Source organism: Triplophysa rosa, linkage group LG17 (assembly GCF_024868665.1).
Source record: "Triplophysa rosa linkage group LG17, Trosa_1v2, whole genome shotgun sequence".
Classification (NCBI taxonomy): domain Eukaryota; kingdom Metazoa; phylum Chordata; class Actinopteri; order Cypriniformes; family Nemacheilidae; genus Triplophysa; species Triplophysa rosa.
Window position 1 is genome coordinate 21,736,113 of NC_079906.1, and position 6,000 is coordinate 21,742,112.

The following is a 6,000-nucleotide window of genomic DNA, read 5'->3' on the forward strand; positions in this document are numbered from 1 at the left end:
TGGGAAGGGTAAACCCTATGGTATGAGGACAAAATTCCTTGTGTGTGCAAGCACACTTGGCAATAAAGCTCTTCTGATTCTGACAAATGTCCCCACAAAGATGGCAATATCCAAAATCCTTGTCCTTGTGGGGACATTTTTTTGTCCCCATGAGGAAACAAGCTTATAAATCATACAGAATGAACTTTTGTGAAAATGTAAAAGAGCAGACAGTTGTGTGTGATTGTTAGGGTTAGGGGTAGGGAATATGATACACAGTTTCTACAGTATAAAAACCATTGCGTCTATGGAATGTCCCCATGAAACATGGAAACCCAACATGTGTGTGTGTGTGTGTGTGTGTGCGTGCGTGTGTGTGTGTGCACGTATAACACGCTCACCCCGTCTCCGAAAATCTCCACTCCTGAGATGCTTGTCAAATGAGCAATTATCTGAGGTTGAGGTGACTTTTCGGAAGAACAGGTGAAGGCAGAAATATCAAAGGTTTTCACAACACGGAGGATCATTTTCAGGGGACGTCTCTCCGTTAAAAGTTAATGAAAAGAAAAGCATGCGCCTCATGCAAGTGTTGCTGAAATGATGAATTATGTGGAAATGTTTTCTGTGGTGACCCGTACAGTAACCCGCATGTTCCTGAGTTCCTGTCACAAATTAACCTTTAGATTTTGACTAAATGCACACTTAGCATTCCTGCTAAGGCAATCTGGCAATTGATTGCCAGATCAATTGCCTTTCTGGCAAACCGTCTGGCTGCAAATCAGGCAATACAAGAATATGGTTGTTGCATGTGTTTAATGTAATTTTTTCAAAGGATAGTTTACCCCCTCCCCAAAAATAACATTCTGTCGTCATGTCATTCCAAAAATGTATAGTGTTTTTCTTCTGCACAGCATAGTTATCTGATTTTAGTTTTATTTAGTTTAATCTATATTTTAAATCTACTATTTTAATTTAGTTTTAGATTTTTTAGTTTTTGTTTATTTATCATAATTTTAGTGCTTTAAACTTATTTCAGTTTATTTTTGAGGAAACCTTTCCATTTTTATTTAGTTTAAGTTTTTGCAATAATTTTTAGGTCAGTATTTTATTTGACTTCAACCAACAGAAACTATTTCAAAATTTTAACTTTAGTAAACCAAAATAACCTTGCTGCATGAAAGGACGATATTTTGAAGAATGTTGATAAACAAATACTTCAATTGTGGCGCTGTACATTATATGGACACAAAACCACTTAGACATTTCTCAAAGTATCTTTTTTGTGAAAATTATGACAAAATGTTTATTTTGGGCGAACAATCACTTTAAATGGTTAATTCATACAAAAATAACATTTATGTTGTCATTTACTAACTTTTCTCCACCAGGTCAGCATTCATTCCCAAATACTTTCATTATGGACGGTTTCAACTCTAACAACACAAACAATAGTTATGTGGCCCAAACGTATCTTCCTCGTGGACCTCTGCAGCGTATCAATAACTGATGAGTAGTTTCATTTTAATTCAATTCAAATAACACACCATAAAATATGAATATAAATTCATATTAATATAAATCAAATAAAAAATGGTAAAAATGTAACTGTTGTATTATAACCAAACACAGACCAGGAGTTAACTTCGGGGCAGGCGCGTGCGTCCATTGAAACCGTCTATTTAAATGTATATATATATATATTCTCTAAATGGAAGGAAGCAGCCTCAAGGGCGTAAAGGATTATTTATTACTTTCAAGCAATTTTTAAACATTCATCAGCCTTGACTTTCTCTACAAGCAACTGATTTGATCATGTACAGTACTGTCCCACAAAAAAGACACAGTCATGAGGGAATTACAAGCTGTAATGTTCAGAAATGTTTTCTTGTCTCTCATAGGCACAACATCACACATTTGGCCAATGCAACACATCCAAAAAAAGAGAAACACTAGACAAATTTTTAGGTAAAAACAATCCATCCAATCACCTATCCAATACCACAGCTGTTTTTATTGTAATGCTGCAGAGTTATGAAGTTCTTTTAATTCATGCTGCATTGTGCGTTTATCGTTTTGCTAAAATTAATGAGCTTAAGTTGAAAGAAAACTTACAAATGCTTTATAGTTGAGTTTGAAACAGAACTGAACATAACGAAGCTTTGAAATTCATTGATCATATTGTCAGGGAACTCAGTGAGTTTGGGCAGGAGTTTTACATGTGCTAGCGTACTGTGCTTTAATAAATACATCTGGCCAGTGTTTGATGGATAAAACAGAGAATGGAAGTTCAAAGACACAATTACAGTAGAGTAAATTAGATACCACACACACACACACACGCGCGCGCGCGCGCGCTTTTAGATGCATGCATAGCAATGCTCTGACAGGTGCTCACAGAACACATAGATGCATCTAGGCATAAAAATAATGACATGCCTTGTATATTAAGTTTAAAGGAATCAATCATTTGAAGCTTCATAAAATGCAACAGCTGTCATCAACATTATAAAGAAATTGTTTTAACATCAAGCAGTTGTGCCAGGCTGGTGCAAAGACAGACACGGTGAGTGGGGCATCTGTTTAGGCATGTGTTTCAAATGAATGTTAAAAAGCATTAAAGTGTCCTCTAGGGAAGATAGTGTCCTAGGAAGCAAATGAAATCTCTTTAATATCAACATACTATTACAAATGGAAATATTATTGAGATTACGTTTGCAAATGGAAATGTTTGCTTGAGTCTCAGATATTTCTCCTGAGAAAAAGAGTCAGAAATCTCTGCAAGTCTGCGATCAAAAGTCAACATTATTGAAGATCTCAATATGAACTCAAACATTTCTCATCAGATGTACGCAAATCCAGATTATTTGACCTCTACAATCTACGTTCATTTATACCTTCATACTCTTCACGTGTTTCAACAATTTCATTCTCATATGTGTTTGTTTTTATTTTACCTAGACGGGAGAACCATCTGAAACGGAGTTAATACTTGAAACACAACTTTAACTCCATCACATCTCCTGAACTATGTTAGAGAAAAATAACATTTTCCTCCGGGCAGTGAAGGTGAGGAAGTTTGGTCCAGGTAAGGGGGCGGAGTCTCCAGAGCTCTGATGATGACAGCTGTTCTACTATTGGCCATGCTCACAGAATTGATTTTGACACCTTCAGTTTAGGAACACCTCCGGTGATTTCATTTCATTCAGTGTGTGTAAATACCTTTTTAATAGACTTCTCTGTTATATTTCTAACGATCAATTTGTCTCCTTAGTTCTTTAACCGAAAACATCAAAGTAGCAGCCTCTTGACGTTGTGATGCTTTTATAAACTGCTCTTGCTAATGATGACAAATCCTTTAGATAAACCCATCAGGCTGTAAAAACAGCAAATAAAAAGAAAGCACCTCAGCAATTATAAAACACTTTGCCAGAACAACCTGTACCTGCATTTGCAACATTACTCTAAATCTTCAAGGGAAAGCAAAATGGAAAAGGAAAGAGACTGAATCCTTTTTACCGGTTATACAGCACAGAGAATGTCGACAGCATCTTCAAAACAAACCATTAAGCTCATTAGAAAGGAGACCTGTCACGTGAAGAGATGCTGTCTTGTGGCATGAACATAAAGGCGAATTAGGTTTACAACCTCTGTTACGATCTCCGTGAAACCATTTGCATTTCCTCCACCGACCAATTAAGTTGATGAAATTGGTGCGAGATCCCCGCTGATGTGAGCCTTATAGAGTACAGACTAAAAAAAATCACCTCCATTCCAAACCTTCAGAAATATTGAGGGTTAAATTTCATATAAGTGTAATCCTGACATTTTTTAAATATATTTTTACAACTTCGAAGAAGTCTTGCATTGGTTACAAATAACCAGAAATTCAAAATTAAAAAAAAGTGTATAACACTTAAAGGTCCAGTGTGCAATTTTTTGGAGGATCTTTTGACAGAGTTGGATAAAGACCTTTAAATTTATTACCTTAAAATGAGCTATTTAACGCGGGTCCCCTTACATGGAATTTGCCATGTTGATTCTAAACGGATAAACTATAGAGCGTGTTTCATAAAAACGTAAATACGTGATCTCCTTCCACGGAAAATGCAATGACATCTTTGTCCTGTGAGAGCCGCCATAGTGCGGGTGAGTGGTGGAGTGAGTCGTTGGATGCAATTTGCAACCTCACCAATAGATGCCACTAAAATATCCACATTGCCTCTTTAAAAAAGGATGATTTTTAGTTATTTAAAACATCTGCTTTGCAGTATCATAAACACATTATTTTATTATTTTTACAAATATAGATGCTCTCCATAGAGCTAAACTTGAATATTTATTTGGTGCCTTTTCAGTATCCTTGCTGTGTGCCCCACTGTATGTCACTTTAATAAAACCAAATCAATTCAAGTATAATAAGTACAAACTAACCGTGACTTTGTAGTAAAACTTCCACAAAACACTTTTACTATAGTAAAACCATGGTTAATTTTACTAAGCGTCATGTGTGTAGGGGGCGCTCTATCTGTCAGGGTGGCAGGTTTATATTCTCAGCAGTGATGGGCAGTGTTAGAGATTTCTTGGCTTGTATAAATTATTCAGCACAGCAGGGAAAGTTATATGGAGCGTGGGATTAACTTTTTCCTGCTGTTTTTATTGCAGACCACACAGACATATAGACTCATTTATTCTTGACCACACACACATAAAAGCAGGGTGTTGAGGAGACCAGAAGAGATCTAACCGCAGTGACATGGCACAACAGTCCACCGTATAATGCATCGGCTTTTAAGCAATAGTCGTTTTCTGTTCTCTATATTACATGGCATAAAAGTCTTCAGAATGAAATTATCGAGACCTCAACCCTGCAGCCGCGAGTGCATGAAAATATGATCTAAAAAATGCTGAACGCTCACAAATAGCTATTACTTACGCTGAAGGTTATTTTCATTCCCTTGCGTTAATGAAATGGAGGACGTTGTGTGCAGAGATGATGTGACTGTATAAAAAGCAATAAGAAATAATGAAAGCAAACACTATTATTTCATCTGCATATGCAATAAACCTGCAAACACTCTCACAAAGCCGAGTTCACGTCATATTTTACCCCAAATAACATTATTTTCATGACAGTTCAATGAACACAAATCAGTACCATAATGAAAATACAAATCTCATTCATTGTACAGTAAACATTATATACATTTTAAAATATTTATTTATACATCATGGCCGTGTTTGTTCTAATGGGTTTTTTACATTTATTTGTCAACAACAGTCAACAAATATAGGGAATGGCAGCAGAAAGCAATCCTCAAAATTATCTCCTTACATGACATTTTTAGTCACATAACATATACAGATAATTTTGTACCATTGTCAAAGGCAAAACTTAAACATTCCCTACAAGAAATATAAGGTTTTATGAGTGTATCAGAAGACAAAGTCGCTTACAATCTGAACGCAGCATAAGTCTCTAGAAGTGACATCAGTTTTGAAAAGGATTGGGTTGGCTGCTTCAAGTATACCAGAATATCATCCGCGTATCAATCGCGAAAATTGGGCAGCCTTGACGTGTTCCACGTTTTAAAGTAAACTGTTTGGAAAGATCACCATTAACTTTAACTCTTGCCAGCAGTTTATCATACAGTATAATGCTTGAAACACTTTAGGCCCAATCCCAATTCTACCCCTCCGTATGGCGCGTTCACGTGACGGGGTAGGGGTGTCTCAATTCTCTTTTGGTTGGAGGGGTAGGGGTAAGGGGAAGGGCCAGATAGCCCTTCAAACGAAGATTTGTTGGGACCTCACTTCAAACGAAGGGCTAAGAGAAATTTCCAACATGGCTGCTCACTCGAGCAAGCAGACCCATAATTGTAAGTCATTTTTGCTTTAATTAATAAGGATTTTTATGACAAATTTTCATTTTATGTATGTTACATTCAATCTTGTGTTTGTATTTACGGTGATGTTCTTTTAACGTTTGCAAAAAAAATCGCTAAAGTTTGCTAGCGGACAGCA